The sequence below is a fragment of the Phodopus roborovskii genome, unplaced genomic scaffold (assembly GCF_943737965.1).
Source record: "Phodopus roborovskii unplaced genomic scaffold, PHOROB, whole genome shotgun sequence".
NCBI classification, from domain to species: Eukaryota; Metazoa; Chordata; class Mammalia; order Rodentia; family Cricetidae; genus Phodopus; species Phodopus roborovskii.
This window is the reverse complement of record NW_026125856.1, coordinates 457,960-484,509: the sequence shown is the minus strand read 5'-3', so window position 1 is coordinate 484,509 and position 26,550 is coordinate 457,960. Positions and strand designations below refer to the sequence as shown.

At 39.5% G+C, this 26,550-nt stretch overlaps 1 protein-coding gene across 2 annotated transcripts in view; it reads right to left on the bottom strand.

The window, feature by feature from the left end:
- The window catches only part of Sytl4 (synaptotagmin like 4), a 48,175-nt gene extending 35,169 nt beyond the window's left edge, over nt 1-13,006 (bottom strand). For both annotated transcript variants that reach the window (XM_051178824.1, XM_051178825.1), the window contains exon 1: nt 12,864-13,006. The gene's annotated coding sequence lies outside the window, so the exon portion shown is untranslated. The remainder of the gene's footprint in view (nt 1-12,863) is intronic.
- Nucleotides 13,007-26,550: the final 13,544 nt, after the last annotated feature.

Sequence of the window (26,550 nt, the reverse complement as noted above, 5' to 3'; positions counted from 1 at the left end):
AAACCACCTCCTAAATATTTATGTTTATACCCACATATTAGTGTTACTCTCACACCAGAGCAGAGAAGTTTCTTTTTGCAGTTGGTGATGTGATGCAGAGACTCATATATTTCCAAAGTGCTGAGAAGTGAGTGTTGAGTGCTCAGTCCTAAATGGGACAACTCTGCCACTGCCTCTGAGGCCTGGAAGAAGGGGCAGAAAGGTTGAAAGAGTCAAAGAACTGAGAATAGTTTTATGAAGACTCATCTTCTGGCTATAACATACCCATTGCCATCATTTACACACAGCAGCTGTGACTACTGTCACAAGATATAATAACAGCAATAATAAATGAAAGTAGAGGGGAGCCAGAGTGGGAAAAGAAGGTGGTCAAGCGGGAGTGGGACAGGGACAACAGACAGTAATGAAGTAAATATCACAATACACTGGACACACAGCAAAATTATCAATGATTTAAAAAGAAAGTCTCCAAAGTCTAAAAGCTGATTACACACACATGCATGCGTACACATGGTAACGTGAGAATATGAAGTTGGAGCCTCTAACTCAGCTGGGGAGAAAAGCAGACTAGGAAGAGAACGATCAGCAGGAACCCATTAACTGAATGTAAGTTTAATAGGTAGCAGCTGGCTCACCAGGAGAGCAAGGGCTTTCCATCAAGAGGAAAAAGCAGGGAGGCATAAAACAACATGCTATAACAAGTACTACAGTGATAACCCTGACAAATTATAAAGGGAGGGTGTTAAAGGGGCAGAAGGTGTGGGGAACTTGGCATGTTACACACAGAAGCTTGACTAGTTAGTTTTTGACAACAGCATACACTGACGTGTCTCAGGCAAGGCAAAGGTATTTTAGAGCATCAAAACAGTTGGGAAAAGTATCAGTTTGAGAGTGTGTGATATACATCCTGGGAGAACATTACAAGAAACAAGTTCCGAGCACAGAAGTAGTACAGAGGGAAAGGGGAAAATTACAAAGGTAACACGGAGGTAAGATCTCCAGGACCAGCGAATGTTCTATAACACAGAAATAGCCTCTCTTATGAGGACTTGGAGTTCTGATGGACTAGATTTCTAATTAAGGACAATATAGCAAAGAACTGCGCTTAAAAGCACTGGCTCTGACGCCTGGCTGCCTATGTTCAAATTGTATCTTCATGACATTTTATGTTGATGAACTTTACAAAAGATTTTTGACCTCTGAGGCTCAGTTTTCCCACTTGAAACAACAGCAATCAGAACTCCTGCCGGGGGCTGTGGGGATTCAAATATGCATCATGAGTAAAAGGCACAGCATTGTGTGTGGCCTGGAATAAGAACCCAATATTGTTAGCTGCTTAGTTTTAATTATTATTAACCATATGCTTTGGAAAATATATGAGCATATGGCTGTTTTGACATCTTTCTATGAAATTTGAGAAATCTAATCAGTATTCTTGCCCAGATGGAAAACTGCCCGTACCTCTTTGCATAGATGTAGACTGGTAAGCATAAATATTAAGCAAACGTTAGTAATTAGATATGATCGGTTTTAAAGATATTTATTTATACACTGTTCCAGACAGGATTTAAAGTGACTTAAAAAGATACATAAAACATAGAAAAATATCATAAATTTTTAAAGGAGGATCAAAAAACCCAGAAAAACAGGAATGGAAACAAAGTAAAAGGTTCAAAGCCATGGCTCCCAAGTCAAAGAGCAAGTGAGGCTTCTCAGTAAGTATCTGGTGTCAGCTGCGGTACACCTTCTACCCTACCAGGTCATCCATGGAGCACAGCCTCCTCTCACACCTGTCCCAGGCCTTGACCTCGTCCAACCTGCTGTCAACAGCTTTATTGGCAAAGTTGTCTCGTTTGATCCTTAATGGTGAGAAATTTGCAACTTAGCTCACAGTTTGATCCTTAATGGTGAGAAATTTGCAACTTAGCTCACAGTTCTACATGAAGGCTTAGTATCGCAAATACCTCTTCTCCGAGTGGGTTCTATAAAAGGGGTTTTCATGTGATATGGTGGTTTGCAGTTTTAGCTCATTTTAATAAATGTACCAACTAGGGTAATTACCATGTTGAAAGTGGTAGCAGCTAACACTTCCATATGTGCCCTGTACCAGGCACTTTTCTGAACATTTTCTACACATGGAGTTACTTAGTCCTTCAAATCATGCCATGAGGCAGATTATGAAATGCTGTGTACATTTTACAAATGAGGAAAGTGAGACCCAGACTGAGCAAATAATGTGCCCAAGGTTATATACCCTGGAAGAGACAGTCTAGGTTTTTGACTTGGCAGTCTGCTTCCAGAGTCCAAGGTCTCAGCCATTAGATTGTCTAGAGGTAGTGTTCTGCAATGATATTTGGAAAGGGGAACATCTTATGCCCAGGAACTTGAGTTAGGTTTTTAAAGCCATTACCTACTAATGGATCAATGTTCAAGAGGTCCTCAGTCTGGCTTATTTTCTCATTTTACTGACTTCTCTACAGACGGGGGAAAAACCCACTCTCACCACATCTCTTCTAATGGACAGTGGTAGCATACTGAAGGGAGCAAAAGTAACCAGGGTGAAATTTCCTTAGTTAACTTTTAGACAAATTGCACCAGATGGTGTCTACATAGTTAACTTTCAAAATGGTCAAATACTGTTCACAAGTGGACTGAGGAAATTTCCACTTCAGATACTATGTGCAACTCTGCAGTAAGCCCTGAAAGGAAGTGATATCCCACTCTACACGTTGCTCATACAAAGCAGCATGCATGAACATGTGGATGTGGCCTTATTTCCATGATTTCACATTCAAACCAACCAAACAAACAAACAAAAAACCCTGCTTCTCAGGTCTTAGCTACACCATAAATCCTAGAAGTACTTCTCCATTCAGGTAGTTCTCAGAAATGTTAAATACCATAAAAATGATATTGTGGGTCAAAAATGAGACCATGGGTCCAAATGCTCCGCCTGGCAATAGAAGAAATAGCTATTAAGGAAAACCTATTTAATTCTCCTACCCTAGAAAAGTTTCCTCTCATCTAAGCCAGGCAGACTCCATAAAGGCCTATAAGGCCAAATGGTGGAAGACTGACCAGTTTATCACTTTCTATACTAAAATCTATTTCCTTAAGAGCTCAAGAGTCTTCAAAAATCCAAACTATCCAGCACAGTGGTACACACCTGGAATCCCAGCAAGCAGGAGGCCAAGGCAACAAGACTGAGTTTAAAGCCAGTCTGGCTGTGCAAGAAAACCCTATCTCAAAAATCCAAGAACCAGTGGAGTATTTCAGTGGAATAGCATTGACTAGCCATTCACAAAGCTCCGGATTTGGTTTTATCCAACTCATCCCACTCCTATAACCCAAAATAAAGGAATATTATAAAATTAATTCATTTATACTCATTTTTAAGTGTGGCCAGGCTGTAATTTTTCAATAAAGCTTATCACCTTGTAATTTCATTATCATTCCCTACTCAATAAGCTTTGATAAGGCAGAACCCTGACAGGGAAGACCCTGTTCTTTTGCCAGGGTCACAGATGGTGGAGATTTCTAAACTGAACTCCAACTGGCATCTGTTTCTTGCAGGCCACGTCACCTAAAAAGCACCCACGCCATCCTCTTAGATGAGAAATCATGATGGCTCATGACTAATCCAGCCCATGTTCACACCTAGCTGTGATTTCATGCATTTGGCTTCTTTTTAATTTTAGGGATGCTGTGATCTAGCTAGTTATGGCCATAGAAACCTTAAACACAACCAAATAACCTGTATTTGAACTTTAACTGAGCCGCATATGTGGCAGATCATTTTAAAGTGTAAATTTCTTTCAAGTAAAATGTTAATAAATACATTATGTGAGTCTGTGTACACAAAAGGTAGAGAAATTACAAAATACAAAATAAATGTAATATAGTAACTTACTGCAAGCCCTCTTTGCCTCCTAAACTGTTTCACCATAATTACTTGACACATTACTTCAAATCCAGTGCAAGATTAGTACGTGCATTATCAACATCTGGTGTACCACAGAAGCAATGTTCTAACAGTCAAAGAACAAACAAAGACTTACAACCTCTAAAATGTTCAAAGTAGATTTGTACATTTGTTTCAAAACTGCCAAGATACATGAAACTGCCTTTTAAAGTTCTAAGGGGGAAGAAATATGAATTTTCATAATGAGTAAGTAGAATTTAAGAAAAGCAACACACTCAAAATATCTAGATGTCCTTTCTTTGTCACACATGTGTAAATATTTGCTCTTGTATTATTATTAGTTCTATGTGGAATTACACATAGAGGAATCTGCTTAGCAATAGAGATATTCTCTTCTTTTATAAACATCAGATTTTAAATATATATAAGCTCCTTTACTGAATTGTAAACTGTATGAGAAAATAGACTCTGTAGATTATGGAGAGGGAAGGAAGTGGAACTTTGTTTTGTTCATCTCTGTACCTTCAGTGTCTAGAGTGCTGCTTGACCTACAATATGCACTCAATCAATATTTGTTGAATGAATAAGTTGGCAACAAAAATACCACTTATCATTCAACCACACCCAGGAGTTTATTGCCCATAACTTCTCCATATATATATATATATATATATATATATATATATATATATATAAAATTTTTATTTAAATTTGAAACAAGCTTGTTTTACATATCAATCCCAGTTCCCTCACTCTCCTGTCCTCCCCTGTTCCCTCCACCAACCCCCATCCCATCCCCTTTCTGCTCCTCAGGGAGCATGAGGCCTTCCATGGGGAGTCTTCAAAGTCTGCACCTTTAATATCATTGACTGAATACTCCTCTGAATTTAACACCTTACCTTTGTATCTTGTTCAGCGGGTGATCTCTCATACGCCAGTGCTACTCCCAGACCTCACTGGACAGTCTTCCACAAACCTGTCTCATCTGGTCAACTCCTTCCTGTCTTCACTTCCTTTCCTAGACAGTTTGGACTCTGTTGTTCCAAATGCACTCTTGTCAGTGTCCTCATTAACTCATTTCATTACTGATATCTGATTTTTAAAAAAAGCCTAGCCCATCTAAGCTCACTTGTGGGCTTTTAAGCCTTCATGGGAGCTCCTGGGATCCAGTGAAGAAAAGAATCACCCTGGTAGATTATTATCCACATGAATTCTTCATCACCAAGCTCACCTTAACACTGCTTGGCACCACAAATATGCTTCTCTGGACCTGGCTTGCCCTCCTCGTCTCCACAATACCTATTGCTCAACTGACTCTAATGCTCAACCCAAACCTTGTCCACCTCAACTCCTGCTTGAAGAGGCTGGTCTTACATCTTCTCTTATCATAGAGAAATATAAATGTCAGCAAACAACTCCTGATGACAAATCTAGAAAAATTATGCTCATCTATGACCACCCATGGTGAACTTCCATCTAATTCCAGATCCCCTCCCATGAGGCATATACCTCCTTCTCATTATACCATCCTTCTCATTATCCTTCAGATACTAAATGAAAATTGAATTCCCTATATCCTAATCCCTTTCCCTATTTAACCTTTCTCTGCTCATCAAATCCAAATTTCTCTAAAGAATTATCCATATTCAGTACCTCCAATACCTCATCTCCCCAATTATTTCTCAACTTGTCAGTCTAGCCATCTACCTCATAGCACCCTAAAATTGCTTCTACTATGGAAAGAGCCAGGAACTACCCAAATGCAATAGAGAATTCTTAGTCCTTCTCTTCCTAGAATTCTTTTTGGCCTTAGTATCACTGATGATTTTTAATAGAACAGAAACGACCATGTTAATAGAGTTATTACACTTGAAAAATAACTGTTGAGCTGGCATTCAAGGTGTGATAGACAGATGGGAAGAGAGAGAGAGAGAGAGAGAGAGAGAGAGAGAGAGAGAGAGAGAGAGATTCAGGAATAAACAATGTCTAAAGCAGTAGAAAAAAAATCCGTAAATAGGAAACTGAATAGTTGTGATACATACAGTGGTGAACTCAGTTGTATTTACTGACACTGAAAGCTTACTGCAAGATATTAAATAAAATGTAGATATTACGAATTCATTTGTATTTTTAACCTATAAATAGAGAGATGGAAAGGATGGGCAAATAGATGGAAATATCTTACATAAGCATACAAACAATGTCTGAAGAAAAACAAACAAAAGATTTACCTCTAGGAATTAAGATAAGCAGAGGCAATAAAATTATATTTAACTATTACTGGGTCAAGTAATAAAAATACCCTCATACCTCTTAGCACACTAAGCTATATAAAAAAGAATTTGAGATAGAAGTAATGGGTATAACTCTTGAGAGAAGATGCTGTGGGCTCACATCTTAAGGAGGGAAAGGAGTGTGGCTAGTGGTGTCAAACAAGAGAGAAAACTAGCCAATACACAGAGAATACAAACAGATAATCCTTAAGGGGGGAAAGTCAAATGATCAAGATATATCCAAAAGAAAATGGTCCACTCAGACTGGCAAGAAATGTTTAAATTGTTTGGTTGTCAATTCAACAAAATTGCAGAAAGACAAATGTTATCTTCTTTTTAAAGATTTATTTTTATTTATGTGTATTTGTGGGTGTGTGGCTCATGTGTACTCTGCCTGATGTGGGTGCTGGGAACCAGATTCAGGTCCTCTGGAAGAGCAGCAAGGTCTCCTAACCACTGAGTCATCTCTCCAGTCCCAATGTTCAACTTAAAATATATATATATAAGAAGTATTCTCATACTTTCTTGATAAACGTTAAGTGGTAAAATCTGTTAAAACACGCTGATTTTTCCAAAGGCAAATTTGACAGAACTTTTCCCAGTTGCAATGAATTTTATGATACATTGTTTAACGCATATCTTCCCTGCTGAAATACTCTGCAGGAAAAAAAGACAAGTGTCTGTCTCCCCTCTATCTTAAGTGTATGGGTAGCCAGACCCAGTGTAGGGCTCCTAAAATGTTGCAAGTTCTCATAGCTACTGCACTATGGGTCCTTGGCAGATAAAATGATACTTTCTGATATGCCACTGGAAATAATTTAAAGGCACAGCCACCAAAAGCACTCCTGGTACCTAAACTAAAAAGCTACAACCAAAAAATAGTGCAAATACCATATGAGTTCCCTATCTCTTTAAAATACCTTGAGGTCAAGGCAGTTTTATATGGTCACAGATATGAGATTGTCTATGACCTATCATTTCAACTGTTCATTTGCTGGCACTGTCTAATCTCTGACCTTGTCATTTTCTGACACAGCCATCTAGACAAATCTCTCCAAGTAGATTGTTCACAATGATTCCAGACTTGTGGCTGGTGAGTGATGTTGGAACGTAATGAAACCAGCCTCTGTAACTTGAGATAGAAACAAACTACAATAATAAATTTTTTCAGCTTTAAGGAGGTATAATTTATAAAAAATTGTACATATTTGCAGTAATTGATGCTGTGAAACACATATGAATCATCTTGATGGTGTATCCTTCTTTTCATCCTGCTCAGATGCCACTGGAGCCCTTCCCCACCCTTGTCAGGAGGACCACCCTCAGCATCCCAGCCCTCCACAGCATCACTAGTTTTGCCTTCTATGGTCTCAAAAAAGGAGCTATTTCTTTTTCTCTAAGTTCAGTATTTTCTCCACTTTCATTCTGCTTAATCGCCACCCCAGCTTCCTCGGGGACCTTGTATCATGTAACTCATGATCTACTCATAAACAGGCTTCTCTCTATCCTGGATTTAAAGCAACACAAAATTAATATTCTGATCTCCCCTAAGCCTTGTCTCCTTCCCATCATAACCAAGCTTCTTCAATGCAAATACCACATTGTCCCAGACTAGAGGTGTAGATGACTGGTATGCGTAAAACTATGGGTTTGATCTTTACCATAGAAAAAAAATAAGATATTTTTAAAAAGATCATCCATCCTTAATAAGGGCATAAGTAAAAAACAAAAATACCCCTGATAGTAAATGTGTATATGCTCTGAGATGACAACTGGATCTTGCCTACTCATTTTTTTAAAGTGCGTGTGTGTGTGTGTGTGTGTGTGTGTGTGTGCATGCTTGTGTGTAAGATTTGTATTCCATTGATAGTTATTGCATGTATTTAAAGGATGCACTGAATTTTGGGGTCTATGTATACATTATATAATGATTCAGCCTATTCTTTTTAAAGAATATACAATTTATTAGCACTGGTCAGCGTGCAGTATAATAAATAAAATGTAACTCTCCAGTTGAAGTGATACCATTCATCCATCGATCAATACCACCCTTATCCAGAAGATCACTTACTGGAATTATTTTCTAGGGATTGGGGAGATGATTTAGGGGTAAGATTTCTAACGATGATCTGAGTGTGATCCCCAGAACTCCTGGCATAGACAAGGAGGGTGGAGCCAAGAACACATGGGTTCACTGGCTGCCAGCTCAACCAAAATATGGTGAGCTCCAAATTCAGTGAAAAACTGTTTCAAGGGAATAAGGCACCAATAATAGAGCTGGACACTTCAAATCCTCCTCCTGTCTCTGTGTACACAACCACAAGCATATGTGTGCACACACAGACACATCACGTGCCCATGCAAAGCTATTTAACTGAAACAGTTGTATATACTTGAACATTATGGAAGAATGTTCAGTGAAGCTGGGCAGTTGGTAACACACACCTTTAATCCCAGCACCTGGGAGGCAGAGGCAGGAAGATCTCTGAATTCAAGGCCAGCCTGGTCTAACAGAACTTGTTCTAGTTCAGCCAGAGCTACACAAAGAAACTGTTTCCAGTTGGGAGAAGAATATTCAGTGAAACTTCATGGTGACTTAAACAATAGTAAACAATAGTGGCAGGCAGAGGAGATGGAGGCATATGGAAGAACACATGACACAGTTTGAAACTGAGATCAACAAGGGTTCAAACCCTATATGTGGTAGGCTAAGAAGAAGACAGACATTTCTTGGTTCAACCAACTAAATGGATAATGATGCCCTTTTTCGTAGTCATGGGATGCTGAAAGGAAAGATTAAAGATGTTAGGGCAATCAATAATCCTCATTTGGCCATGTTACCCTTGAGGAATCTATTGGATGACACATAGAAATGTCAAATAGGTCACTAAGAACATGAGGTGTCAGTAAAGAAGAAAGGTCCAGAACAGAAGCATGAATGAGTGCCCAGAGAGATGTGACAGCAATGGTGCTAGATGAGAAAGTTCTGGATGGAGAAAATTCCACAGGCTGAAACTGAAACACTCTAATGTTCAGAGTTTGGGGAGAGAAGTTTCAAAGAGCCTAAGTAGTTACTTGTCCAAACTTAAATTTCAAAGAAGTTAACACAATAAAAGGTGAGATGTACATACTCACTACATTTTCCAGGGCCTAGCTCCTTCTAAGTTTGCAGTGCTATCAAATACATTCTGGAAGTTTTTCTGGGGGCCACTTAAAACTGCATTTAAACAAAATAGCACTTTGGTTTTGCTTCACAGCTGTGACCTCATCCTATAGAGAACCAGTATACAACTAGGCAAGTTCTGTGAAAACAGTGCTCACCTGGAACTTCTCCTGTAGTCCATAACCCAATAACCACTTCACGATTTCAAAAGGTCAGGGGCCATGAGTCTAGAAACCTAAATTGTGGCATCTTTTATTCTTCTGAGCTCTTCACTTCCCTGTTGCATAGTCACCTTCTGCACCCTCTCACTGACTGTGCCAGATGCCCAAAAGGCATTTCTGAATGGCGGCTGAATTCACACCTCCCTTCCCAGTTCAGCCACCATCAGGGAAATGACCAACGAGAGGGATGTCTTCATATTTCCACCCACAGGTCTGGACTTAAACATGAGGAGGAGGCTGTAGTCAGGCATGCTCGTTCACATCTTCAGTCCTGGTACTGAGGAGGCAGAGGCAGGAGAAACACCATGGGCTTGACACCAGCTAGGATACCCAGTGAGTTCTAGGCAGACCTAGGATACATTACTCTGTCTCCAACAAATTAGAAGTTAAAAAGAGAGGAAATATGGATAGTTAGGTCAACATTGTTGTGAGGAATAAAATCTCAAAGGAAAAATAAAACAGCAGAAGGAAAGCTGTGTGAGAACTGGGCCTTGGGCATCCTCATATGTATATGGTAGCAAACGGAGAAAGTTTGGTTACAGGCTCAGGGAAGTACAAGAGTCCCATTTCTAGAATGGTAATGCCATTCATTCATTCACTTAACAAACATCAGTATGACCTCTATGATGTGCTCAGAACTCTGGTTCCTTTGACCATCACTGAACACAAAAGACAGCAATTCCTATCACATGGCCTTTGTGTTATGGGGTGGAGATGAAACAATCAATAAGCAAGAAAAATGTAGGCAAGCGGTAGAAAGAATGTTTAGGGAAGGAGTTGCAATTTCAAGTGGGTTTATCAGTGATGACCTCCCAATAGAGGTACAACACTTATGTACAAACCCCTACTGTGGGTTCCAAGTAGCTCAGGATAGTTTCTTCTTATTTCAGTCTCACCACCACCATATCTCAGTCCCTTGGAGACATAGCATCCCCAATCTCCAGCACAAATATTTGTGCTTCAAGAGCCAGTTACTGCCCTTACAAAGATTACAAGCTTCCAGTTGGAAAAACAGAGTGGTATTTGGGCCTTTGTTGAAGTGTAAACAAAGTCCTTAAACATAGTATAACTAGTCATTCTTCTTGGGTATAACTAGTCATTCTTCTTGGGGAGGGTGGATTCAATGAGCTTGTCTCAAAGGCAATGACTTTAGACTAAATCCTGAGGGGTGAATGTGAACTAATGAGAAGAGAGGGATATGAGTGGCAAGTTTCCCAGAGGTAAAATGATAGTTTAAGTTCCTCAGGTAGGGTTGAAGAAGATATATTCTCCTGACTATATCTAAGCTACAAATTAAAAAGGCACAGTATCACTCTGCCTGATGTTGCTTTTGTCACATACACATATTTCCAGGCACGCATCTCTAAAATCCAGGATTATTCTCTCCTAATTTCAAGACAATTGCCATGGAGAGGAGAGCCTTGGAAGTTTGATTCATCCAGGCTCATTCAGGGGTATGGACATAACAACAGCAACATGCAACTGGCCCCGGGTTTGAAATAAATGACTAAGATATGAATGAAGTGATCCAACTCCTCCACAATGCATCTAAGATGGAACCAAGGACCCAGACTTACAGCATCACAGAAGCTCTGTTCACTGCCAGAATATAGTTTAGGGCACTGTACTTAACCCCTCGGTCTCCTTTTCACTATATCATGGTTGTAACTGCAGCACCCATTGCATTGACTTAGTATGCAGCTTGTCTGACTCTATCCATTCATCTATACCATCATTGCAGCGCTTTCCACCTTGAAAGTCAAGTGGCAGAGAACACCAAGCAGAATGCTTCATAGTCTCACAGACCAATAATCCCAGAACAGACCTCCAAGCTCAAATTCAACACTCTGACCTAGGGTGTAGCATCTGAAATTCTGAAATCACAAACCAGTTTTGTGAGGGGCTGTTTTTCTACTAGGATTTCCAGCAGGTAGTCTCTCTCTCTCTCTCTCTCTCTCTCTCTCTCTCTCTCTCTCTCACACACACACACACACACACACACACCAAGAAAAAATTGCCACAGCTCTCTCCATTAAACATTGTTTTCACTGCTTCAGGGTAAATTTACACTTGAGTTCATTAACTCCTTAATAGCAATGTATTTTTGAATAGTGGGGTTATGAAGCTGAAAGAGCAGCAAAGTATCCAGTTAAAAAAAAAATAAGAAGCCCAGGACAGATGTGATACCTGTAATGGCAGCACTTTGTGGGGTAGAGGCAGGAAGACTGCCAGCCAGTGTGAATCCATCCTGGCTTACTTAATGAATTCCAGACCAACCTGAGCCACAATGAGAACCTGTCTCAAAGCAACAAAAACAGAAAGGGGTAAAAGGGGAATGAGGAGACCCAGGGATGAAGTGGAACTAATTTTTCCCACAGACATACAAGGCTTAATTTGTGTCGATCCTGCTACAAGCAGTATTCCAGAATGCTAGGTCCTCTGGTCCTGAAGCTGCAGCACAGTAAGGGAAGAAAAGGTTGGTTAAAGCAAAACCCATCACTTTTTCAAGCTACCAGAATTTTCACCAAATTGTTTTGCCATCAAGTTTTCCTCCAACCCCATCTTCTCCAATGCTACAGGCTGAAGGCACACTGGTGTCCTTCTGCCAGAAACAATTCCCCAGCTTACTTGAAGGGTGCATGATAAAGGAGTTCAGCTCTAAGTACACAGCTGGGTCTCCAGCTCCAAGCCCAAAGGGAGCCCACTGAGGCAGGCTCACAGTCAACTGGTGTTTAGCCTGTACCTGTGGTGGAGAGTCACGGCGGAGCTAGGAACATAGAAGTCTGGAGGTCTCAGAACCAGCCAGGGGCCATAGAAGGAGCTGGACCGCCAAGCCCTGCTAGAAGCAGTCACAAAAAGGTGACAAGCCACCAAGTCCGAGGACACAGCTCCGCTAGACGCCCGTCTCAGCCCGCACCAGGCCAGCTCTCTAGAGGGGCCAAGGCTGGCGGGAAAAAGCCTGGGTGCTCTGGGTCAGCGACACCTGTGGAGAGTCAGCACCCAGAAACACAGTTCAAGGGAACCAGGCAAAGGCAGCCCAAGAGAAGGAAAAGTGGCAGGGAGTGACCGCCCGGAGCAGACGGGAGGCACCGCGTGGGGGTGCGGTCCCGAGACGCGGACACGACAGAGGTGCCCGTGTGGCAGCTGAGAACGGAGGACAGGGACACACAGGGTACAGCAGGACACACGCCCCTACGGGGGGGATGGGGCTAGACACGGGGCTAGGGGGTCCACAGAGCCTCAGACAGAGGGTGAGGGGCGCTCAGACACTAGCTGCCACCTACCTGTCACCTGCAACAGGTGCTACTAGGTGACCAAAGTCTGGGTGCTGAATGGCAAGGAAGGTCTCTAGTTCCAAGAAGACTGAGGCTGCAACCCCGGCGGCCTGCCCAACTCACCCTCCCAGGAGGCGGAAAAAGCTGCAACTTTCCCTGGAGCGGGGAGGAGCTGGAGTCTTAAAGGGGCCGCACCAAGAGCAGGGATATTTTAGCTGAGGGCCAACTAGCAAAGAGTGCTGGGAACCAAAGCTAAGGCACTGGAGGAATTTCCTTCTGAGTTAGCAGAATTTGAGGACCTACTGGATATACCTCCTCCTCCATTTATGTCTATCCTTGCTCATACTCTTAGGCGTTTGGGGGGAGGGGTTCACCTACGTTTTTGTTCAGCCAGCCAAAAGTTGTCCAACTACGAAGTGCTTAAGAAAACAAGAGTCTCACTGCAGTAGGGAAGAGATCTTCAGTGGCAAACGGTTTGGTAAGGAGCCCATGCTGCTTTAATTACCCAGGCCCCTGGGAGCAATCCTGATGAAATGGATTGGCTCTTCAAAAGTAAATAACTTAAATAAATTTTAAAAAGAATAAAAAGGTGACTAGATGGGTAAAGAAAGGAGGTCAGAGGGAGTGGATGGGGACAGGAGAAAGTAAAGGCTGGGAGATAAGAAATGAAAAGAGAGTCTGAATTTTGTTTGGGGGAATATTAATATATGAGCCATTCAGATTGACTTTCTGGTTTTCAAGGCAAATAAAAGAATGCTTTAGGCTAAGGATATAGATTAAAATCACACCTTCACATTCAAAGACACAACTGGTTAAAATTTTCAATTCATTAGATTCTTTTGCAAACAGATTTTTTTTTGGGGGGAGGTTGTAAAAAGCATTTAATGAAGACTAAGTAATCACCAAATAAGCTCTTTTGTAACTACCAGCAGGAATGTATGCTGCTTAAAGACCCTCTTGGAAAACATCAGGCAATGTCTAAACTAAATGTTTATATATCTCCACTAAATATTTATATTTCTCCACCTTCCTCTCTCTCCCTCTTAGCTCCACATCAGCCATGAAAAGTGGGTAGATCTTTCTCATCTATCACCACCAATTAAACATGTTCGATTTTCTACTATCTTAAAAGAAAATCTATATCTTACCCATATGCAAGATCTCGCTATACCTCCTTTAAGGGTCGATTTATTGAAAATGTACTTTACAGGTGAGACATGTCTACAGTTTCTCACTCTCTCCTTTCCCATTCATTTCTCAACTCTTAGCAATCTAGCTTCCTTCCACCACTGAAAGGAGCTAAACAAGATACCCAACCAATGAGCTCTGTCAATAAATTCCTTTATAAACAAACAAATAAAGCATTGCTGGTTCTTTTCTTGCCTAACCTCTTCACTACATTTAGCCCCATTGGCCATTTCCTTTTCACTGACATGATTTCTGTGGTATCTGTGACATCACACCGTTTTGCTTTTCTTCCTAGTATTTTGCTTTCTTCTCCATCTCCTTGTAGGGTTCATGTTCTGCTGTCTGACCTCTGAAAGTCGGACAATCTCAAAGTGAAGATAATTATTCTCTCTCTCTCTCTCTCTCTCTCTCTCTCTCTCTCTCTCTCTCTCTCTCTCATATCTTTCATCTGTGTGACCGCTAATGTAATTCTATAATTCTTCCCAGATGGCTACATTGAGCTCTGTTTCTGTAGCATCTCCAATCAGATATTCCACAAGCACCTCCAATGCAACACAACCAATGCTGAAACCATAAGCTTTTCTCTGAAGTTTGTTCTTTTTTCCAGGGTTCCTTAGTTCACTTGAGGTAAGCCCTGAGTAATAATTATACAAGAGGTGAATTAAAGAATGAATCCTAAGGAGTCCTCTAGAAGAGCAGTCAGTGCTCTTCACTGCTGAGCCTTCTCTTCAGCCCCAGTACCAAAACTCCTTTGAAAAGAATTTGAATAAGGAGAATAATTCCAACTTTGGTGCAAAAAAACAGAAAAAGTGCAGCTCTCAGTCTCTGAAACATGCAAAAAAAAAAAAAAAGAAAAAGAAAAAAAAAGAACAAAACAAAAACAAAAAACCTTTTGGGGGTTTTTGTTTTTGTTTGCTTGTTTTGTTTTTGTTTTTTGTTTTGTTTTTTGTTTTGTTTTGTTTTGATTTGGGTACTCTAACTTTTTAACACCCTCCTCTAGCCTAAAGTGTGAAGAAAGCACTCCAAAGATGCAATGTTCTTGTTCTGTGAAGTTTTGGCAATTCAGTTCCAGGTTGGAGTGGGAAATTTTGTGGACTTGATATTACATACATCCATACTATTTCTCAGCAACATTTTATATTTTCTCATCGAGAGCTACTGCATTAAAAATACAAAGATCCGACTCTTCCTCTCTTAGACAGTCTTTCCTACCTAGCAGCAAAAGCAAGGAGTCAAACATAAACAATAAGCTAAAGCAAAGCTTCTTACACACAGTTCATGTTTTGCAAATTGCTGTCACTTTTGGTAGAACCTTGCTTTGCTGCTATAATATTTCTGTTTTCAAATTCTACTAAATATTTTGAAAAGTCTAACAGTGCAAACAAATTCAAGATATGTCCTATGAAAACATGTAATCAGGCATGGGGGAGCTCTACAAAGGGGCTTAGTGGCACACAAATGCTATGAAGTAGGAAGTCTGGAAAATAAAGTGGGGGCCTTTAAGTTGTAAATGTGAAGGGAGGCCAATAGGAATGGGGAAAGAGGGAGAGAAATACAGAACACTGAAAATAATTGAAAAACCCAAAGTGAAACCTACTATTTTTTTAATTAATATAAATGCACATACATGTGTGAATATGTGAATACAAATATAAATAGCTTAAATGAAATTATGCCACTTGAGGTGATAACAGTTCCCACAAGAGTCATAGACTATTTAATGAAAACCTAGTACCAGGCTTGGGAAACCAGCCTTGAAGTTGTTGGTCAGATTCCAAGAGATTCCCAAAACAACATAGGCTATTACTATTGCCTTTGATTGCCTCACAGAACTTGAAGGTAAGACCTGATTGCTAGAGATACCACACACTTCAGACACAGGACTAGGAGGTGTTGATCTGGAACTGACCTGGAGACTTCTGTCCCTAAGGACTAGCTCTCATGATATCTGAATTTGTATGCAAGCTGCCAAGGGAGACTAGCAATGTATATAGTCTTTCCCAACTGTAAAGCTTAGGGATCACAACAATGACTGCACTGTCAAAATATCCCCAATCATGCAGTAGTGGCACTTATATCTTAGGGGTAACCAACAACCATCTCACTAATTGAACTTAAGGCCTACTCAAGAAGAGGTATTGATGCCTGGTATTTTAAATCTAGCCAACTACCCATAGCTAATGACATCATGGGCCCTAGAAGAGAACTTACTAATGTCACTTTCTTAACCAGGATAATCCCAACTGCATTCTAAATACCTATTGTAATGGCTGCAGATAAGTAAGCTCTTATCACTCGCTAAAGAAACTTCTTTTTGTAGCAGGAGGAAACCATCACAGAAACCTACAACTAGTCAGAATGCAGAGAACAACTGTCTCTGGGGTGCTTATACCCAATTGAGGTAGAACCTCTACACCTAAGGCTTATGGATCATGATAGTAGAGGAGATTGAAAGATTATAAAAGCCAGAGTACCAGGGTATCTCTTCTGTGAAATTCTGTCTTCCATGTGTGACAGGGGTCAGCACCACAATATGGTCACTTAAACAAGATCTGAACAAATGACAGCACCAGTTGACATTCCCTCATGGATTGGGTAAATCTCACAAGGTTCCACGCCTAAAAGAAGAGCTACAGGAAATTAATGGCTACTGAGAGAGGAAAACACAGTCTTCTCCAGGAACAATCCCCCTGTTAGGTTACCCTAAGTGGCCAGCCTTAAACATAAAGTAATACTAAGTGGATTCAGCAAGTTATGTATACACACATATTTGTGTGTATATGAAATGAAGTAAAAGTATTTAACCAGGATTCATAATTATCCTGTTTCTGAATTAATCTCGTATCCAACAGAGAATGTTGAATTGTTTGGATCCAATGAGTTGATCATTTTTTCATGTTGAGGGGCTTCTGGCTACTGAAAACTTGAAGATAGAAATTTTCCTCAGCTACAAGTGACAAGACACCTCAGTATTTGGTAGTTATTCTTTACTTAAAATAGTTCAGATCTCCTGGGTAAACTGAGGGGAGAGAGTTGAAAGGAGGGGATGAGGGATGGGAACTTGAGGGATCAAGAAGACCAAGTTGGGGGAGGGCTGGGAGTGGAAGAAATGAAAGATACATCTTGATAGAGGGGGCCACTATGGGGTTAGGGAGAAACCTGGAGCTAGAGAAATTATCAGGAATCCACAAGGATGACCCCAGCTAAGACTCCTACCAGTAGTGGACAGGGTGTCTGAATGGGCCTTCCCCTTTAATCAGATTAGTGCCTACCCTGATTGTCATCATAGAACCTTCATCCAGTAACTGATAGAAGCAGAAGCAGTGACCCACAGCCAAACACTGGGCTGAGCTCCTGGATTTTAGTTGAAGGAGGGGGACAGAGATCATATGAACAAGGGGGTGTCAAGACCACAATGGAGAAAATCAGAGAGACAGCTGACCCGAGCTGACCAGAGCTGACCCGAGCTACAGGGAGCTCATAAACCTATAGACTGACAGACTGACAGCTGGGGAATCTGTATGGGACTGAACTAGACCTTCTGAATGTGGGTGACAGTTCCGTGACTTGATGTGTTGGGGAGGGCTGGCAGTTTGGAACCCATTTTCTATGGTGGGATAGCTTGCTCAGCCATGATACAGAGTAGGCTTGATCCTGCCTTAACTTGGTATGCCAGACTTTGTTGATTCCCCAAGGAAGGCCTTACCCCCTATGAAGAGTGGTTGGGGGTGGGGGAGGGGGAGGGGTGATGTGAGAAGTGGAGGGAGGGGGAACTGGGGTGGTTTGGTAAAATAAAAAATAAAGCTTTTAAAGAAAAAAACAAATGATATTAGCTCTTAGCTGTTCCTGCTGCTGTGCCTTCATTGTGCCATTATGAATTCTAACCCTCTGGAATAATAAGCCCAATTGAATGTTTTTCTTTATAAGTTGCCAGAGTCATTGTGTTTTATCACAGCAATAGAAAAATAACTAATACAATATCCCTGGAAAAAGTTATGTCCTTTTAATATTAGAAGGTAAGTAGCATTTAGATCAAGAAGTTTGAGAAGTGTTTCAGGAGAAAAATAGCATACAGCAATGCAAAGGGGCCATAGACACTAGGTAATATACAATGGAACTACAGAGAAGTTAGTATTGTTACAGCGTGAAGTGCCAGAAAAGAATTCATGATGAATGAAGATTAAAAAAAAAAAAAATGGTGTGTTGGCAATAGGACTGACACACATATGAATTCACAGAGACTGTGACAGCACACATTAAGAACTACACAGGTTTAAACCAGACAAAATCCCATGGAGACCAACAAGTGAACGCAAAATCCACCTCTAACCAAGAAGCTATCTACAGTTAAAACATACTGGGAAAGGAAATATGCAAGCCCCATGCCCATGCCAATACAAAATGTACTACATGTGTTTGTGTGTGTATGTGTGTGTGTGTGTGTGTGTGTGTGTGTGTGTGTGTGTGTTTGTGCATTTGCATGAAGGTGGGTGACTAGGGAGGTAGAGATGATGTGAAATGAGTCAGGAGAAGGTAAAATATAGTAAAAATACATTTAATTAAAAATATTATGTAGAAAATAGAGGAAAGATGGTATATTGGATTGGAGTACTGCCATATCTAAATACTACAAAATGAGTGTTTTGGGCAACAAAAATTTGTCTAATACTTCCAAAACTTGAAGTCTGTGATCAAGCTGTCTGCAGGGTTAACTCTTTCAGGATAATGTAAGAAAAATTGGCAGCTAGTGATTTCTCGGCTTGTAGAAAGATTTTCTCTATCTCTACCTTCACCGTCATGTGGTGTTCACCCTGTGTGTATCTGTGCCCTGCTCAATTTTCCCTTAAAATAAGTTTTGAGAACTTTGTACTGTATCTAAATCACTCCTTCATCCCCTTCCAACTCTTCCCATGCCAATTAATGATCTTTTGAAATATATATTTCATATCCATATTTCATATACTTTACAGACAGAGATGCTTATACTTACTTGTATCCAGGGCTGACCACTTGGGATTGGACATCCTATTCAGGAGTTCATCCCTGTAGGAAACTTGGTTTCCCCTCTCTCAGCAGGCATTGACTCCCATAGCTCATCATCAAAGGGTGAGATAATGTGGAATTTTCCCTAAGTTATTATGTCAACTGCTTTTGTCATTATGCCAATCTCATTAAGGCAACCATATTGTTGCAAGTTCATGTGTACATTTTTCCTGTCACGTATAGGGAACAATATCTGAAAACAGATACCCTGGACCTCTGGCTCTTACAATCTCTCTGCCTCCTCTTCTATAATTTTTTTCCTAAGCCTTGGGTGCATTGGTTGCATTGCAGATGTATCACTTAGAGTTAGGCACACCATTATCCCATATTCTCTGCATTTTGACCTGTTATTTATCTCTCTAACAACCTCCATCTGTTGCAAAAGATGTTTCTTTATGAGAGATGAGAGCTACTAATAAAGGCATCAATCATAATAGGTTAGGGTTCATCCTAATTAATCTATCTTACCTAATTACATCTGCAATGATCCAATTTAGAACACATTCTGAGGTGCTGGAGGTTAGGACTTCAATATGAATTTTAAGATACAAAATTCAACTCACAACGTAAGAGTAGGAGTTAGAACTTCAGAGGCTTTTAATGATTTGGGGACTTTAGTGACAGAACTAATTTAACTGGTCTTCATCTCTTTTTCTAGGTCAATAATACTCGTTTTACAGATAAACACACTTTGTTTATATATTCAGAAGATGGTAATATTTTAATTGTTTTCAATTTTGACCATTATGAACAATGTTCACATAAACAATCATATATGAAGTTTTAATGAATATTTGTTTTCAAAGCACTGTGTGTGTGTGTGTGTGTGTGTGTGTGTGTGTGTGTGTGTGTGTGTGTACCTATGGATAGAACAGCTGGTTCTTATTGAAACTCAGTTTAGTCTTTTAAGTAATCCCACTTGTACATTTCAAGTGGCTTCCCCATTTTACTATCTCAAGGGCAAAGTGTGAGGACTCTAATTTATATAGATCTTTGATGGCATCCACTTGTATGAGTCTTTTTATTACAGAAATCTCAGTGAGAAGTGGTCTTTTGAGGATTTCATTTACATTCCCCTAAAAACTAACAATGTTCAATATATTTTCATGTGCTTCTTAGCCATTAGTATTTTCTTACTTGAAAAAAAATACCTATTCACATCATTTTTTCACTTTTAATTGGATTGTCTTTTTTCTATTGAGTTATAAGAGTTTTGTGTGATGTAATTACAGTTTTAAAAGTAGGTAAGAGGAAGGGAGAAAGACACTCCTATGAGGGAGAGTATCTTGAAGACATAATCAGCAGGTTTTGTTTTTTGATTCAAGAGGAGTGTCTAGGTCAGCGAAACCTGTACTGAATTGTATTTAGGATGAGTACTTTCTGGTTGTGGCCAAGACTAAATAAGTGCTGGCTTGATTTGTTCTCTGGTAGTTGGTAATTCAGGATGAAAACTTTTATGATGTGTTTTCAAAGATGGGTTCTGAGTGGTCATTCATTTTAATAAAAGGATCTTTCAAGAAAAGAAAAGCAACATGTACCCAGATATGAAAGGAAAACACAGAGGTTCTCTGTTATCAGATGTAATGATTTCTTTTTGCTTTAATTTTCCTTTGACTCTCAACCAATGTTTGACATTGTTTCACAATTATTCCTCACTAAGGCCTCCTCTTCTATTGCTTTGAAACAATGTCATGGCCTCCAGCTTCATCCACCTCTTCTGCTTGTGCTTCTTAATATTCTCAGATCCTGCTCTTTCTGCTCCTACCTCAATATTAAAAGCATAAATGTCATGTTAGTTTATTCATAAGAAGTCTGCAGACACTCACAGTTACTGTTGCTTGTTATATGCAATTTTGGGGAGCTGGAAACTTAGTGATAAATAGCAACAAATATCTTGTCCATGTGGACATACATTGTTAGTTTAAGAAAAATAAGCAACACCAATAGCAAGCATAAATAATATTTACTAGTATTATACACAGTGTTCTAAGGTATTAAACTACAATACACATGCATTACACCTAATACTCAAAAATCCCATGACGCAGCTGCTATTATTATCCTTATGGATAAGGGAACTGATGCATAGAGGATTAAATGGTTAACTCAGGGTATGAAGTGAGATGTGGCTTCACACTCCATATTCTTAACTAATTATCTGTCTTGCCATGCAGTAATAAGTAAATATGTCATATGTTGATAGATACACAGACATGCACAAATAATATATATTTGTATATACACATATGGGTCTGTTGCTACAAATATAAGTAAAATGATGTCCAACGGTAGTGGTTTTTTCTTTCTACAAGTTTTGAATAAGGCCTAGAGATAAAGGACATATATTTAAATAATAAGACTCCATCCTAAAGAAGGAAGGATGTTGGGCAGACTCTATTGAACATAAAATAGACAAAGTAGTCTCTTCATTAGTTATCCCAATCATTCAACTCCCACCTGTGAATTATAGAGATTAACTAGAAGAGGATCATTGAGGGGAGTAAGAAGCAGCTATGTTTCCCTGCTCAAGCTAAGTAAAAATAAATAGGCAAATAGGTAATTAAATTAAATTAAATTAAATCTTTCAAAGGAGAAGACTGGAATTATAGAATGGAAGGTTGCTATGCTAAACCAATTTTAGACCTACCTGTTACTATCGAAGAAAGGAGCATTCCTGGAAGAACCTTACATGTACCATCTAGTGTATAGATAGAAGTAAAAATGTGTACTTGACTTGTATCTGAAGACTCCTGGAGTCTAGTTGAAAGAAATTGCAATCATGGGGCAAACAAAGGGATGCAGAGTTATAATGTTTCAATGACTATGCTTTCATGGGGGCAGACAAATTTTGTTTGTTTTTGGTTTTGGTTTTGTCTTCTGTGCATATCTGGGAGCTATAGCATAAAATGGGAATCCCAGGAGAAGACAGCTACAAGATTAAGAGCTGAAAGGGAAAACTGTCAATTCATACATTGTTCCTATAAAGGAATGGCACAGGCAAAAGATGCTCACTAAGGTGATAAAGAGTGGAGAAGGGCTTTCTGAACAAACTATGAAAGCACGGCCCAAAAGAGTAGTAGTTTTGGGGTGATTACGTCACACAATGCATTGGGTGTTAATTATATCACTACCATCCAACTGAGTTTTTCACTGCTGTGGCTTAGATTTGAAGTACCTCACACCCAGAAGGCTCATGCGTTGAACAGTTGGTTACTTGGTTTGAAACTGGTAGTGCTGTTAAAAGGTCACTGGGTCTGGAGGACACTACTTGATTATTAGCTCACCCACTGAAAATTTTGTAACTGAATAGGCTATTAGGAGGTGGCCTAGTTATAGGAAGTAAGTCACTAGGGTATGCCTTTCAATAGTGTATCTTGTCCCTGGCTACTTCCTGCTTTGTTCCCTTGCCTCCTGTCCACCATGAGGTGAACCACTTGTTCAATCTCCATGAACATATTCTGCCTTACCATACATGGGCTCAGTGAAAAAAGAGTCAAGTGAGCATGGACTAAAATATCTGACACCATAAGCCAAAAGAAATTTGTCCTCCTTTTAGTTGCTTTTCCTGGTTATTATGAAGCACTCACCTACAACTGGAAGTTTTCAGAAGCATTAGTTCAAGCAGAGAAGGAAGAGAAGCAAAGAAAATGAGAAAAGATCAACTCACTTTTCTTCTCTGGGGGATCTGAGGTGTCACTCAGTAAGCTGCAATGAAGGTTCAGAGCTGGAAGTTTGAATTGGATATGATATATAATTCTTAATTTGGAATGCTTGCGTTTTTAATAACTTCAAAACTACAAATTAAACTATTATAAATTGTGTGAGTAAACAAGAGAAATAAAATAACGTGGATGGTGTTACATTGCAAAAAATAAACTAACAAAGCTTGATAGGGATTTTTTTTATAGATTCTATATCTATTAGTCAGTTTTCCCCATTGCTGTAATAAAGTATCTGAGGCTAGGTACCTCTCCAAGAAAAAAGAAAGGATTATTTAACCTCACAGGATCAAGGGCATTTTGCTAATATTTACTCAGCTTTTACATAGACTTCATGGTAGATAACATCAAAATAGAAAGAGCACAAGGAGAGATGAAGAGAGAGAGAGAGAGAGAGAGAGAGAGAGAGAGAGAGAGAGAACTCAACCAAGAGACTAAAGTGATGAGGCTAAATATATGGCTCAGTAGTTAGAAGCACTTGCTTCTCTTGTAGAGGTCCCTGGTTCAGTTCCCAGCATCAATGTGTTCACTTACAACTGTCTGTAACTCCATGTCTAGGACATCTGACACCCTCTTTGGGTCTCTGCTAGCATACATGTGGTACACAGACATATGTGCAGGCAAGGCACCCATATAAAAATATAAAATTTAATTTTCCAAAATAAAAAGTCAGATTGAGGGGAGAAGCCAGGTTTATGCTTTTTTCAGAAAACTCTGCCATGGAACTAAGCAAAAGTCCCCAGAGAATTGATTGCCTTACCCCACTCTAAGGGTAATACCTTCCATGACCTCATTCATTACCTTCTGCCAGATCTCATCTCCTAAATGCTCTGCCACCTTTTAATATTATCACACCGCAAACCTAGTTTCCAACACAGAAAGGTTTGGAAGATACACTGAAACAATATTCAACCCTCAGTAGTAAATTAAGGCATTCTATTCAGTGTTAACGCAAATGGAGAAGCCATAAAAACAGCCTTTCTCAACCTGTAGGTCCAGACCCCAACAAGGCTCACATATCAGATATCCTGTATATCTAATATTTAGATTATGATTCCTAACAGTTGCAAATTTATGGTTATGAAGTATCGATGACAATAGATTTATGGCAGGGGAATCACCATATAATATGAGGAACTATATTAAAGGATCACAGCATCAGGAACGCTGAAAAACACTGCCATAGAAATTTATTTCAACCTGATCTTTATTGTATATGTTCTGCCTTGGGTAGCATCCTTTCTTACAGGTTCACTTTCCCCTGGCAACTCTCAGTCTTGTATCTCAACACAAGATTGTGTTCCAACCTTCAAATACATATTTAATGACTACCTAGCCTCACCTCAATGATCACAACTAGGTGCTTAAAATTCAACGATTCCAAGCTTGAGCTTCATTTTTATTTCAACTTTATTTTTGTCCCCAGTGTTTTCCATCACAGTGGACAGCACTATTATCTACCGAATAGCATAAGCCAGAAATTGTTCTCACACCTAAGTAGTCTTCTAGATCTTGGTGTTCTTACACTTAAATGGAGCCTGAATTCATTTGTAACATTTCTAATCTAACTCAGACTAGAATCATCTCTCATATAGTCTACATCAACCTTCAAAATGTTACCATGTTTTAACTCTTAGAACTCAATCTCTTTGTTTCCATGGCTTGGAGTGGCCCCTGTCTATCTTACATGTTTTCTGCTATTTCTTGTTCTTGACCATTTGGCATCCAGCCAAACTAAATGATTTGCACTTCCTCCCAAACACTAAATTCTTTCAGTGTTGTCTGCCATTATTTATTCTTCTCTAAGCTAATTTTCTTCTCTGTCTTCAACTTCTATGGAAAGCCCTCCCTGAATTCCTTCTAGGATGGGCACAAATGCTCAGGTCTCTTGTTATTCCATTTTGTCCTTTATTTCAAACTCCTTTTTCTTGATGGCTTTTCTTATTATGGTGGTATTGCTGGGTGAAGAACCCAAGGCCTTGTGCATGCCAGGAAAGCACTGTGACATTGAACTACATACTCGGCACCTCAACTTGCTATTTGAATTTTCAATCATTACCAAAATTTCACATTAGTCTACCTCTACTTTGTATGCTAAATAGCTCACTGATAAGTTTCTCCTGGAACTAGTTCTCAACCAGGGATAATGCTGCCCCCATTTCCAGGGAGTCATTTTGTGTTTTCTAGAGACATTTATAGTTGCCACACTCCTGGGAGCAGTGCTATTGGTATCTTTTAAATAGAGACCAGGGATGGTGCTCTATATAACCCACAATAGCAAAGAAGTTTCCAAGCCAAAACATCTGCAGTACTGAAACTAGGAAACCCTATCTGGTGACAAACAAAACCTTACAACTCCTATGTGCTTTGGAGCTTTGTTTGTTCTTGTTTTAAATTACATAGCTGCCTGAGAAGTTTAGTCCTGTCTTCTGGAGTGTAAGATAATGAAGAGAAGGAAAAGGAAGTCATAAAGATAGTTTTTGTGGGCTAGGGTTTCATTTGGCCTTGTCAGATGAGCAAAATACATTTGAATGTATGTAAAAACCCATATTTGGGGAAACACTCACATAGACATGGACCATTTAAAAATAGCCCAAATGGCTTTAACTAAATTCATAGAAAACTTTAGAATCACAATTCATGGCTTAAACTAATACTAGAGCAAGTTCTACACAAGTAGAGAAAGAAGCTACATGCCAAACTGGATATAAGGCGTTTTACATGCTCATAATAGCACTAGACAACAAGCATTGTAAAATTATGGCTCATAGAAGTTCATAACACATTAATGCTAAATGAAGAAATGGGATCTTGAGTTCAATGTCTATTACAACAGGCTAGGGTGATTCAATTTAAAAAAAAAAAACAAAAAAACATCAAACTCAAGTTTCCAAAGCATGAAAAACATCTTAATACTTTCAATGTTTGCCAAACTTAGACAACAAAAACTAGTGGCTTGGTAGTGTGACTGAGTAACATATAAGAAGATCTGGGTTTAATTCCCAGCATGGAAAACAAACAAACAAAAAGCAGGTTGACATGCATGCACTCTGAGTCCCATTAATGTTTTGTTTGGTTTTTCAAAATTGAATGAGACTCATCTTCATTTGATATATTTCCATTTGGGGAAACTCCATGCCAATAAGATCATGCCTGGTTTAGGAATCAAAAGATATGAGTTCATTGAATGAATCATGTTAACTTAAAAATAAGACTGTGGCAATTATCTCATTATTCTTCAGTTTCTCATCTGTAAAATAATATGGTTTGATTATAAAAACCATAGAATATAATAACTGTGATTTATTCTATCTATATGACTTTCTAATATGTAACTTCAAGGTCCAGATCTACTCCTTAACCCAAGAAGTCCCTAGGAAACTGAATGTGGTGGTACATACTAGTGATTCTAGAACTCGGGAAGTAGAGGCCAGAGGATCAGAAGTTTAAGGTCATCTTCCATCCTCAGATGCATGGTGAGTTTGAGATCAGCCTGAACATCATGAGACTCTGTCTCGGAGGGTGGGTGAAGTAAAAATATCAAGTTTCTGGTACTATGTCATCCTCTCTTTCTTTTCAAAATTTTGACTGACATCTCTACCCCCTTAGAGTTCTCCTTAATCCTTCCCCTCTATATTCTGTGTTGTGGGACACTATCAATTCTTTGGAAGACAATCCCAGGGGTCCTTTTTATGAAATCTGTTACAGTACTACCAAACTGTTTCCCTAAAAGAGAGTGATACACT